We start from the raw sequence: 14,349 nt of genomic DNA, 5'->3' as shown, positions 1-14,349 counted from the left end.
TGGTTCATATTGTTGATGGTATACCCTGGTTCATATTATTGATGGTATACCCTGGTTCATATTGTTGATGGTATACCCTGGTTCATAATGTTGATGGTATACCCTGGCTCATAATGTTGATGGTATACCCTGGCTCATAATGTTGATGGTATACCCTGGCTCATATTGTTGATGGTATACCCTGGCTCATAATGTTGATGGTATACCCTGGCTCATATTGTTAATGGTAGACCCGTTATAAATAAAGATGACTTAAGCATCCCATGACACCCAAGAGTTATGTCTAGAAAATGGATACAATTATCTTTAATGTTTGTCCACTTTTAGAACAAGTGCGTAAAATCAACATCCATATTAATCAACTTTATATACAAAGTATCAATCAATTATAAATACCATAATTTATTAACAAACGACCATTAACACATGTTAAGTGTATCTATCAGCTGCATCGAAAAAGGAATGAACGTGTAAGTAATATTCGTTAAAATTATTTACTATTAAATCACAACATCGTAGCAAATGTTCAAGTTAATCACACTATCAACAACACTCATGCACTCTTTGTACTTAAAATCCCCAGAAAACGGAAGTTTCGGCCCGAAATATCGTTAACGTTAAAATAATCTGTCTTTTGCTATTTGTTTGTGGTATAAATTGTTTTGTTTTCCTTTTTTGACTTCGATTTAACTGTGGTACAGCAGTCCATGTGTGAAGTTTCGTTGTGCAGTGAATAGGAAAAACCTATATTTCACACACGTACAAGTATATCATGCACCGACATCAATATCACTGAGTGCATTGCATATGATTAAAGTTGACATTATGTACACTGAGGTTATGCTCGAGTCAACCATATCATCATTAGTATCTATTATATGTGGGTGTGATACGTATGAATCAAACTGCCATGGATTAATAACGAGTGTTGATCCAGATAAGTCAAATTATCATTAATACCCTTCAACTGTATCTGGAGACAAATCCTTAGATTAGTGTTAAAACTGATATCTAATAATCTGGTTTTTTTTTCCATAGAATGCTTCCTCTATTTTACTTTTTTTTACGAAACCTTGCAAGTTGAAAATGAGCTGATCGATAAATACCACATTTCTGTTCCTGTATTTTTTTTTAACTGAAGTACAATGCATCAATGAAATGTAAATTTTTGCTATACGCATTAAAAACTGATTCAAGGTCTTTTTTTGGGGGGGAGGGGGATTGGTCTTGGCCTAAGCATTTAAAAGAAACGAAAAAGAAAACATTACTGTACTGGAAATATTAAAAACAAAATATTTGATAAAATCTGAATAAATAAAGTCAGTTTTACATGTTTGTCTTGTTGTTGATATCATTATAATGATAGAATAGGGAGACGTACAAGAAACGCCTCACAGAAAAATACGCCCTCTATGCTCTCGGTATCAGCCGTTCTCACACACGATAAACGCTCGTTAACCATCTAGGAACGTATCGCCCCCCCCCCCTCCACGACTCTTAGGTTGACCATCATGAATTTGACCGCTCATTTTTCACGCTGTCGGTACACTACTACATGTTTATCCAAGGTAATGACCACTGCGAGAAAAGCACGAGTAGCTATCCTAGAAAATAAAGTTTATAAGCAGATAGAAAAGACAAGTTACGTATTCTTTATGTCAGATATGCTTCTTTTAAGGCGAACAAAGTTTCAGAATAGATCATTTTTCTAACAGTGAAATCTGCCCGAATAACAACAAGAAAAGTACTTTTTTCATTATTTTCCTTTAATAAAAGCTCTCGATCTAATTTCATGTTGCCTCTCCAATGGCCAAGCGGCAGCAATGAAGGATTATAATGCTAAAATTTGTAGTTCGATCCAGGTGGTGGACACAGCACATATACATTGTGTAGCTTTGTGCTTATAAACAAAAGAAACAAAAAGATTTTTATTTTATTTAAGAAGGACTGAAGAAGGGAAGTCCACCTGTCCAAAGCGCGCCAGATTTTCATCATCTTTTTTTTTTTTATGTGGAGAAGTAACTGTTAGATGTAGCCTGTAGCTTATTTTTTAGGTATTAGGTATACATCTGAACGTGCATGTAAAATTATTTGAAACAATAAGCTAACAAACTATGTCGTATAGTTATAACAATTGAATGAAACAGTTTTTATTGAAGTTATTTTTTTTAGATCAAAGCTACATAATGGGCCGTCTGCGCTCTATCGACCACGTGGGATCGAACTACGGATTCAGCGTTGTAAGTCTGCAGACATAACGATGACCCACAAGGGAAACAAATGAAGCAGAAAACAAAACTCATAAGTTCCAATAAGTAGTGGTCGCTGAATTAGTTGTAACCTGATTTTCAGATTTCATTTCCTTTGGAGTCCTCTGGTGGGTCAGCGGTAAGTTTATGGACTTATAACGCTAAAGTTCGGGGTCATTTCCCTGCGATGGACTGAACACAGTTTGCCTATTGTTTAGCTTTGCGCTAAAACAACATTGGTTTATTTTCTAAATTTATGAAAACTAACGTGGCCAGTTAATTAAGGAATTATAAATATGTATTTTTGTATGTTAGAGATGGACAGTTTGTGACTCACTTTTCGCTTAAAATTCAAGTAGAAATAATTAACAAACTTATTATAAATATATAAAAACAAAAATTAAACAATGTAAATAAAATATTTAACAATAATTCCTACGCACTCTATTAATGTACTATAAACTAGATCCAGCTGGAGTTGTGCGCAGTTACGAGACAGTAAAAAATATTGTAAGCGAATGACGAACACGTAATTGATTTGTGTTATATGGGAATAAAATATTTATTTTAATACTGTAGTGTAAAACAAGTAGACCTCTAATTATTTGTGATGTTCGTTAACCTACCTATTGGTAGGCATTATTGTGAATTAAAGAAAAACATATTTATAAAGCAGATTTCGTGTTAAGGTTACTCGTGCTACCATTGATACGACAACAAGAAGGCCATCAGTTTGTTTGTTTGTTAATTTTTGCGCAAAACTATTCGGGAGATTTACATCGCTAGAATCCGCGTTTCAACACACATGGTGGGCAGAGCACAGATGGCCCATAGTGTAGCTTTGTGCTTAACTTCAAACAAACAAATTCGGGAGATACCTGCGCTAGTCATCCCTAGTTTTGAAATGATAGGCTAGATGGAATGTAGCTAGTCGTCCCTAGTTTTGAAATGATAGGCTAGATGGGATGTAGCTAGTCGTCCCTAGTTTTGAAATGATAGGCTAGATGGAATGTAGCTAGTCGTCCCTAGTTTTGAAATGATAGGCTAGATGGAATGTAGCTAGTCGTCCCTAGTTTTGAAATGATAGGCTAGATGGAATGTAGTTAGTCTATATCTCCCACTTCCAACCCTTGACCTACTCTAATCAACTAGTGAGATTTGACTATCGCTCTTATAAACTCATCCAGGCTCCAAAGTGCAGAGCGCGATTTTTCTTTTCGGTAACGAGGCTTGAACTAGAGAACCTCAGATCCACAGACCAGCATCCTAACTATTAAGCTTTGCTAAGTCCTGATCCATCAGAATAAGATTTTAATGTTTGAGACAGAGAAAAAGGATTGGAATCCATTAAAATCTTACTTTTTTTTTTTACTAATTCTTATTCAGCACTAATTGTCAAATATCGGTTTTCCTACGGTCTTGATCATATCAATGTTCATTACGTATTGGCATTACTATTTTATTGTTCGTCTGAACGATATCTTATGCACACAGTGAGTTACACGTCCATGTCAGAGATCCCCTCCCTGCATGGTATAAGCAGTCCCATGTGCTAACCACTATATTATTAATATGCCTATAAGCATATTGAATCGCAATACAAGCTCCAACTTCTTGACGGCTTACGCGTGCGTAATACAGGAAACATCGTGGTTTTGTTATGGCAAAACGTGGGAGATATGTTTTCATAGACAGTCGTCTACAGTAAACGTGATTTAAGCCAAATTTCGCCTATTTGTATATACAGTTTAAGTATGGAGATTTCCAGATTTTGTTTTTTAGTGCCTATATATAGTAGTTGGATCATGAAGATACCAACTGAAACATGGCTGTCTGTATCTGTACGTAGTGGTGGGATCGTGAAGATACTAACTGTAACATGGCTGTTTGTATTTGTACATAGTGGTGGGATCATGATGACACTAACTGAAACATGGCTGTCTGTATTTGTACATAGTGGTGGGATCATGATGACACTAACTGAAACATGGCTGTCTGTATTTGTACATAGTGGTGGGATCATGATGACACTAACTGAAACATGGCTGTCTGTATTTCTACATAGTGGTGGGATCATAAAGATATGTGCAAGTATTAACTGAAACATGGCTGTCTGTATTTGCACATATACACTTTCTTAAGTGTAAAAGATAAAAAATCCGACGTTTTTTGGCATAATGAAAGGTAAAATTCCCTATTATGTAGTTATAGCTCCCTACCCTCCCATCATCAGGGCTAATATCTACAAAATTGGCTGTAACTAACAATAAAGATGTTACCTTTCGTTGTGCCAAAAAAACGTCGGTTTTTGTGTGTTTTTTATATTCATAATAAAGTAGCACAATGTGCCTGAAAAGAAATTATAAACACTTTTGTTATATGAAACACGGATCCGTGTTTTTATACTTTTATTGATTGAAACATGGCTGTCTTTATTTGTTTTGTTTTGTTTTCTTTACTATATAGACAAAAATAGGTTTAAAAAAGGATTTACAGATCGAGGAGTTGAAGTTTTTAAACAATATTAAACAAATATTTATGGGGTTTTGAATCCGGTTTATTTCACCATATAAAATATTTAAAATATACACAGTATTAAACAAATATTTATGGGGTTTTGAATCCGGTTTATTTCACCGTATAAAATATTTAAAATATACACAATATTAAACAAATGTTTATGGAGTTTTGAATCCGTTTTACTTCACCGTATAAAATCTTTAACACATATATACAATATTAAACAAATGTTTATGGAGTTTTGAGTCCGTTTTATTTCACCGTATAAAATATTTAAGATATATATATATTACAATATACAATATTAAACAAAGAAAAGGTATCCACAACCGAACAAGCTTCTATAGTGATATTAAGATGTGATAGGTTCTAAGCTAGTCTATTCCAAATCTTTGAGAAATCAGTTTCGGTTGTCTTGTATTTCTGTTTTGTCTCTTATTTATATAGTAAAAAATCTATCCTGCACGTTTGCTGCCATCATATATGGAAATGCATACCAAAATGGACAATAGAAAAGATTTTGTGAAACAAAGAAGTAAAAAATAATATTTTCTCTTGAAATTATAAAACCAAATATTACGCTACGTTGCTAGTTTTAAGATTTCATTCCTTTCCAGAATAAAACTTGTTGAAAATTGTGAAACAAACTTACTTGATAATATTATCTTGTTTTCTTCAAGGACAATGAAAGTTGCTTTAGATGTATGATACATGAAGAAGGCAGAATTTAGCAACAACAACAACAACAACAAAACACCTTAAGTTTCGATCAAATTCCACTTTTGACGAAAATGATAGCGATCATTTTTAAAATACGATGAAAACGTTGGAAAGTTGCCACACTTTTGTTAATGTCGTTTTTGAATAGAAAATTACAACATGCCAGAAGTAGAAGCGTGAAGTTATTTCTGTTGTGTTTTTTGGTGTGAAAAAAAAAACATTTTTTACGACCGCAATATCGATTAAACCAATATAACGAATAGTTTTTGAGCTTTTAAAGAAAAATAAAGAACATATGTTGTGGATTTTGTATTTTGCTCCCAACACACCTCTCTGAGAGGATAGGGGCTGAGTTCGATAAACCCACACTTTCAGAATTATTCATGAGATTGTGCACTTGAGTCCTTAGGTGTAATGCTTTTATTATGTAAAATTAGTGCAACTGTGACGCATCGAAAATTAGAATAATTACCCGATATACCCGGAACATGTGACAAAACTTAGAATAATTACCTGATATGCCCGGAACATGTGACAAAACTTAGAATAATTACCTGATATGCCCGGAACATGTGACAAAACGTAGAATAATTATCTGACATGCCCGGAACATGTGACACATCGAAAACTTAGAATAATTACCTGATATACCCGGAACATGTGACACATTGAAAATATAGAATATATATTGACAAATAAGCCAAACTGTTTTTGAAAATATGGTGCTATTTTTTAAAACACGACACTAACGTTCGAACAGCGTCAAAATATATACTTTCCACTTAGTTACTTAGAAAAAATAAATAAAAGATCATGGCTCGACCTTCACATGACTATAGCGTAGGTTGGCATTTGTTTTTACAGAAAAATTGGCATTGGTCTCTATACTCCTTGAGAAAGGAGTGGTAGACAAAGTAGATCAGTTGTATGAAAATGTTTTTATGGTATAAGTATATTTATTTTTCACATGAACAAAGGTAAAATTACAAAAGATGCAAATAGACAAAACAATTTCCTCCGCATTTTCCAAACAAAAATAAACATCAACAATTAATGTTTAATGAGAAACCTAACGAAATGAACAATTCATTCAAAATTACAACAACATCAACTTTTACAGTAGGTAAGTCCTGGTTTTAATGATTACAACATTTCAAAACCACAGTACCGGCTCATCATCGGGTAACAGTTAAATTCAAAGTTATTGTAATCATTAAAATCGGAACTTTCCTACTGTAAAAGTTGCTGTGATTGTATTTTTGAATTAATTAAATGTTAATAGTATTTAACAAATCTAGATGGCGTTTTTGTAATTTTTTGTTCTTTCCTCTCTGTTTCGATTATTAACAAATAACAGCTAATTTATAATGTTAACGACGTTGTTTCTAGCGCAAAGCTTCATAGTGGGCTATCTGCTCTCTGTCCATCATGGAGAATCAAATCCCTGATTTTAGTGTTGTAAGTCTTTACCCGTGACACAGTGGTATATCTGCCGAATTACAGCGCTAGAAACCGGGTTTCGATACTCGTGGTGGGCATAACACATATAGACCATTGTGGAGCTTTGCGCTTAGTTACAAACAAGAAAACAAAACCATACCGTTGACCCACTTGGGAGACAATTATAACAAATTTGCCATTTTTACTGTTAAGTTTTAAAACTATTGTTGTCTTTATCGGTAATGATTAATCGATTGCACTGTATTGGAAGTTCATCCCTTTTATATTATCCATTGTTGTCCGTAACGCCTTTTTTTTTAGCATTATTGCCCTTTAAAATCTTTACACTTTTTACGTCATTGTTGTTGTTTTTTCATTCATCTTCCATTACATAAAAACAAGTAGTTTTTGACATAGCCTATTGTTATACTTCATGATTTTACCTTTTGTTTTATATTAGTATGACTGATGCGTTTATTTTCTTATTTACTCTTCCAGCTCTGGAAATCTAAGCTGAAACCACCAATCCACCTGTTGTTCCAATCCAACTAGGTTTCGCCAAATATTTTTTTTTAGTTCCAAAAACAGTAACTTTTAACTTGACGTCCTTTGGGGGAGTTGTCCACGTACGTTTGATATTGACTTGTTGCTTGAATACCCGACAAAATAACGAAAGTTTCGTAGTTTCCGGGATCAGCTACTAAGAGTTAAGTTGGTCTGTTCTAGAGAAACAAGACAACCAGGTTAGTAATTAAAATTATCAGTTTTGTAATAAACGTGCTTTGGGCTTGATATGCTACAGAACTGAGGGTATACATATATATTATACATTCTCAGATGTTCATACACAGCTCAGAAAGAAAATTTTATGTTAAAAACACATATAGAAACATATCATTGAGACTCTTAAAATAATAATATACATCACTTCAATCCCGACATGTGTAAACGCTGTGATTTTAAAGCGTATTAACTAATCATTAGATAGACAGATTGATAAAAAATATTTGATTTTTATCTATCTAATGACGTGGATATTTATGTACAAGTATCTTCCTGTCACCAGTTTTTCTTTGAGTCTCTTAATCCTATATACCTTAACATTAACACGCGAGAAACTAATTAGTAAAGGACCACCACAATGTAAGTAAGACACACGCACATATTCTTACAAAATATCAAATTTCTTCTAAGAACCATTAACGCAGTTATCTTTAACACAAAAGTTTCTTCGTTTTTTTTTTTTTAGTGCTTCTGTCGCAATATCTAATTAATTAATTATAATGGGCTTGAGGACTAGAATGAAATGAATGAACATATCATGAGCGGAAGCTATGGCGGCTATACTGGTGCTACGATATTACGCTGCTGAGTGATCAAGAAACGTGCTGTAAGTGTTCCACGATTCTTTAATATTCATCAATCTATTACATGCAAGAATTGTTAACTGTATATCGGATATCAAAGTCATGCCTTTCATTCCCTGAAACGAATCATAAAGCACGGAACTGGCCTAATGGCAATTAACATGCTCGAAGTATAGAAGTGATATGTGAGAAATCAGTGACGTGAGAGATATGCTGATATTAATTTGTTATAATACGATTTTTTTATATATATATGTATACCTCTGTGTCGGACTAACCTAATATACAGCCGAATAATTTTATAGTTACGACAAAATGTGGCAGTTATGTTGTTTATTGATTATCATATGGGCTTTGTTGCCCGAGAACTTTTAAGTTTAATTGGATCCAACAGACTACTGTGCATAACCCTGCACTCGTTTTGTCGTACTTTTTGAGTGAGTCATACAGCTCGAGCTGCCAATTGAATCTACCATGAACAACTCCCACTCTTTTCGTCACAGTTTTTAGGTCTCTCCTTTAATTTATATGTTCTTGTGGTTTGCGAATAAAGAGAGCACTACATTTCTCACATAACTTACGTATTCCGTTGTTAGTGACTCACTTCGTCGTGCATCTCCCACTAGCCACCTGGATCATTCTTTTGTTAATAATATGTGATCATACGAAGCCTTATTCGTAACTTGGTCTGGTAGTGTAAAAGCCACTAATGTTTTTATAGGGTGTCCCTTTAAACGTTATACATGATATATTAATTACGCTTCAAGTTATGCCCCACTTCAAGTTGGGATACTTATTGCTGTATACAGATAGAGATGTTGTTGTTGTTTATTATTATTAATATTCACCCACTCCTATATCTACCTCCTTGAACTACATTTTAGCATAACTAAGATGTTTATATTTCTACCATAACTCTCCTTGTTTGTTCGAAAATTTTCGCGCCAAATTTCGTCCCCAATGTTTAACAGATATACTAAGAAGATGTAACTAGTGAAGAGCATCTATTGCCAACTCTTGAGCTATTCTTGTTTGTCTTGAATTTGATCATCCGGGCAGCCCCCTAGTGTATGTCTGCGGACTTACAACGCTAGAAATCGGGTTTCGATACCCGTGGTGGGTAGAGCACAGATAGCCCATTGTGTAGCTTTGTGCTTAACCTCAAACAAAAAAATCATCCGGGCACGCCGACCTCCAGTCAAGTCCGACTCCAATCATAACCAATATTTTAATTTAGCAGTTCTTATTTACAGTTAGCCTTGAAATTAAGGTATATATTAATTACTTAAAAATCATCCGGGCACGCCGACCTCCAGTCAAGTCCGACTCCAATCATAACCAATATTTTAATTTAGCTGTTCTTATTTACAGTTAGCCTTGAAATTAAGGTATATATTAATTACTTACGTTTTTTCCATTATCAACTTCGAGTTTATTTACAAAATATCTGTCAATATAATATTGTTTGTTTGTTATCAAGCTCAAAACTTCACACCCAACTATCAGTGCTGTGCCCACCACGAGTATCGAAATCCGGTTTTTAGCATTATAAGCCATCAGTTATAGGCTGGGCCACTAGGGGGAGGGGCTTGATATAATTTATTTTTGATTTTTAAATATCCAATCAGCTTTGTATTAAATGATTATCAACTAATTGTTCACTTATCATAAATGATAGAAAGGTACAAAATATTTGTCAAGGAAATTTATGGATTGCAATAGGTAGAAACTATGTATAATCCCTTATTTGTTACCCCCCACGGTGCTGAGTGGTAAACTTCAGGGTTTATAACCTAAAGCCAGGGTTCAAAAATTTTTTTGGCGCTGCCGTGTAGCATAGTTAATCATTAAATAATCTCTTCTATCAAGTACGGTATATATTATAGGAATGCTAGAAAGTATTTTTGTGAGGCTAGTGCTGTTTCTAAATCTCTACCTAAAATTCACAACGAAACATACAGACTTTCTAGTTTATGATACCCGAAATTATATCTTAAACACAATGAATGAATTGGGCATTAAACAAAGGTTTCAGATGATTTTTTTTCTGAATTATTTTTAAAGGTAGTTTTCAAAATCAGTCTCCTTGTAGATAGGTAAATACGTTTTGTTTGTTTTTAAACGCAAAGCTATGCAATGAGTTATCTGCACTGTACCCATCGCGAGTATCGAATCCCGAGCCATTGAGGGGAGTAACAGTTACAAAAATAAACTGGACAGATAGATAGGTGTTACAGTCGATCCTTATCTAAGTTTATTTTCTCCAATGTAAGAATGCTTTCAAATATTTTCGTTGATTCTTCTATTTTCTATAATGATTCTCTCGATCTTTATCATAGTTTATTTATTACCTACACTCATCATGACAAAAGTTTCCGAATTTGTAGCCATAAAGGTAGATCTCAACTGTCTTAATACGGTGGGGCCCGTCATGACCAGGTGGTTAGGGCGCTCGACTCGCAATCTGCGGGTCGCGGGTTTGAATCCCCGTCCCACCAAACATGCTTGCCCTTTCAGCCGTGGGGGCGTTATAATGTGACGGTCAGTCCCACTATTCGTTGGTAAAAGAGTAGCCCAAGAGTTGGCGGTGGGTGGTGATAACTAGCTGCCTTCTCTCTAGTTCTTACACTGCTAAATCAGGGACGGCTAGCATAGATAGCCCTCGTGTAGCTTAGCGCGAAATTCATAACTAACTAACTTAATATGGTGTTTCACTACCTGGTTAGATGCTAATGTTCTTACAAGCACGCTCTCAACTAGATTTCGAAAGGTTTCTCGTGGAATATGTGTCCATTATTTTTTCAAAGGATTGGCCAGCTAACTCAGATTAGGAAGATGAAGTCCAAGTTTTCTAAATAACATCTGTGTTTGTTTGTGTTACCTCACCTACATTCTATAGATTTACAACTGGGTTCTGTGAGAGGCATTCGAATATAATGATATTGTTACTTTTAAATCGGGCATTGGTCATTATTCTGCTGGAGCAGCATATGGAACGTGTTTATTTAAGTTCTTGTGTGTCCTTGGGTAGAATCCACTCAGTACAGTCGAAAGGTTTGACGCCTGCCTCTAGAACTCGTTCGACCATCACTTCGAAACTGGATCAAGCCGCTCTTATCACTCCATATCGGTATTCACGTTCGTGAAAAACACGCTACTCCAAAAAATATCTGTTTACGCGTGGCCACAATGGATGTACTAAAGCCACTGTATGGTTGTTTCAAAACTTATTTCTAGGTGCACCAGAGCTACTGTGAATTTGTTTTAAAACTGATTTGTGGGTGCACGAGAGCCACTTTGCATTTTTTCAATACTTGTTTCAAAGCTAATTTCTGGGTGCACTAGAGCCATTGTGCATTTGTTTCAAAATTGATTTCTGGATATATTTCTCAATCCTGACAAGTGAGCGATTGTCACAGTGCATTAAGCTGACAGGAACATTTTTCAGAAGTTGAACTATTAAGTTTACGATATTTTTTTATGGTATTGTACACCGTGAGTCACGCGTGACCAGTATATCGTACATCGATTGTCAATACTTCCATCATCACATAATTCGAGATGTTTTGGTATTTTGCTGACCCTACAAAACTACCCACGTGCTTTCAGAGAAAACAGGTCAGTGTTTAAGGGGTGTCCAAATAGTTTTGGGTTGCTTTCATTCTGTGTTGATATTATATATGTTAGTACTTGTGAGAAGTCTTCATTATTATATGTATTTTACTTGGGTATAAGAAAGTACTTTTTCCAGACGCTTCTATTTGTATAAGATTATTAGACTTCCATTCACTACAATTTACGTTAAGCTCGTGGAACAGAGAGTGCATGAAATAAGACAAAAAAAGAAGATGAGATTAGCTAGAGAAGTACCAAAGATATGACTGATGGCGAAGAATGAGTAAGACACAGAAAAGATGGAGAACAATGATAATGAAAAGAGAAAGGGGTGGAGGGTTAAGATGCAGGGGAGGAAAGAAAATATACAAAAATTAAGGATGTTCAAGACAGAGCTGACATAGAAACTTAATAAATGCGAATGATCAATTAACCGTGCCAAGTATCAAGTCACAAGCCTTAGTTTTTACATACATGAACAAAATGAACAAAACTCCATATAAATTAAAGATTAAAGTTATTCAACTTTAATACCTTCAATTTTCCAAACTACACGTACTTTAGCTTCGTACGATATTAAAACTTGTAACTGACCAAAAACTGGACAACTGACAACATGAAGCACCAGGTAGAGACAATATCTAATTATCTGTGTTGGAGACAATTATCATCGATCGAGCTGCAGTCTGAGAATTTTAATGTTAATCGGACCAAAAGGCATCCTGTTACTTCTCCACTTATCTCTCTCTATAACAATACGCTAAGGTTGTGAGGTGTTCATGGAGAACTGTTACTGTGAAATAGACGTACTAGACGTACGGTAAATTCCTATTGTTGTTCTAAACATTAACATAACAGGAGTAGGAGCGTAATAAAATTCGAAAAGCTTCAATATAAATGCTGCCATCTGTTGGACAATTTGTTGAAAGTACATGCTGCATTAAGAAATAAATAAAAATGCTACTTTTAGTTTAAACTAGCTGAAGCATCAAACTTTTGAGGACATTTGATCATTGTTCCATAGCAATATTTGCGTAATTTGTAAAACTCGCATATAAGAGAGATTCTTAATATATTTTACTAATAAAAATCCACACACAAAGGTGAGAAAGAGATTGCATTAATTTCTCTATCACTTAAATAGACACTGTCTAAAATAATAATAATAAGACAAATAGAAAGGCAACATGTATTGTTATAGGTTAGAAAAATAAACTTCTAGTAATATTCAAGCTAAAGATCAGGCTTGTAACAATAAGCTATTTGTGGGCTGCCCACCATAGGTATCGAAACTTGATTTTTAACATTATAAGCCCTCAAACTTACCGCTGAACCACCGGAAGGTTACGGAATTGATAACGTAAATAAGTTTTATGATAAAACGAAAAGAACTGAAAACTTCGTGAAATGGCACAAAAAACTATCATGTAAAATAAAAAACTGATCGTTTTAAAATAACTACAAACCAGGCTCGTTCAAGTTTTTTTACAGAACGCTACGGTTCAAACTGTGAGTGTAAATATCATGCACCTAGCTCCCGCCAGAGGTCGCCATAAAGAAAGGTTTTTGTGAAATTTTCTGGTTAATCGAAACCCTAATTACTTATGATTTTATTTCCTTTTACGTCAAATTTGAGAATGTAATTAATTAGACGTTAATGCAGAAGCAAAAATTAAATAATAATATTGTTTTATTTGTGCACTATGTCTGTTATAATGTTAAACGATAACATTTCAAGTTACTCCAAAATATGTTGAAACATTATCTTTGGCAAAGTTCATAAATAATTATAGTATGTCGACCTATCAAGGTTATATGTCTCCGATATATAGGCAAAATACGAAAGCATTCATACCAACGTAAGAGTTTATCAGGAGTGGGATCTTGGGGTCTTGCACGGACATGTAAAGTCATGTGGTTTATAGTTTACTCCGCCATATTGGACGACAAGTGCTTAAATTCGTCTTAGGTGAAAATGACAAATTTACCTTTTAACATCGTGTTATCTGAAACAGTAACTAATCTCATTTCAATGTATATAAAGAAATGTATATCGAGAAACTGAATAACCGTAGGTTTCGAATCCGTGACTTTTTGCTAAAGACGATATTTATGACATTGGCAGCATTGCCTGATTTTAGAACCTTGCTTTAGTCAACATCTCCCCCCCACCCCACCCCCACACACACACAAAAAAAAGACCTTGACTCCCTGTTTAGCGTAACATGCTCAGTATCCCGAAACATGGGAATAGCCTCCCCTTCCCATGGGTATTGATGCTGTGCACTGAAAATATTTGTATTGGAAATGCATGGAATTTAATACTTCAATTGTTATCTGTAAGTATATATACACCTGGAAAAAAGTTAAGCACCCCCAAATATTTTTCAGGATTGCTTATTGAAAATAAGGTTTAATTTTCATGATGTTGAGCAATG

At 34.6% G+C, this 14,349-nt stretch overlaps 1 protein-coding gene across 6 annotated transcripts in view; it reads left to right on the top strand.

The window, feature by feature from the left end:
* LOC106458791 (discoidin domain-containing receptor 2-like) overlaps positions 1–14,349 on the top strand; it is a 324,729-nt gene that overhangs the window by 36,361 nt on the left and 274,019 nt on the right. For 4 of the 6 annotated variants that reach the window (XM_022385128.1, XM_022385126.1, XM_022385130.1 and 1 more), the window contains exon 2: positions 7,428–7,672. The exons of 1 other annotated variant lie outside the window; for it this stretch is intronic. The gene's annotated coding sequence lies outside the window, so the exon portion shown is untranslated. Of the gene's footprint in view, positions 1–2,371; positions 2,389–7,427; positions 7,673–14,349 lie in introns of those variants that run through there. One more of the 6 variants, XM_022385125.1, reaches the window with a different exon arrangement.

This window comes from Limulus polyphemus, unplaced genomic scaffold (assembly GCF_000517525.1).
Source record: "Limulus polyphemus unplaced genomic scaffold, Limulus_polyphemus-2.1.2 Scaffold515, whole genome shotgun sequence".
Taxonomy (NCBI): domain Eukaryota; kingdom Metazoa; phylum Arthropoda; class Merostomata; order Xiphosura; family Limulidae; genus Limulus; species Limulus polyphemus.
The sequence above is the reverse complement of the archived record's forward strand: the minus strand, read 5'-3'. Positions and strand labels throughout refer to the sequence as shown.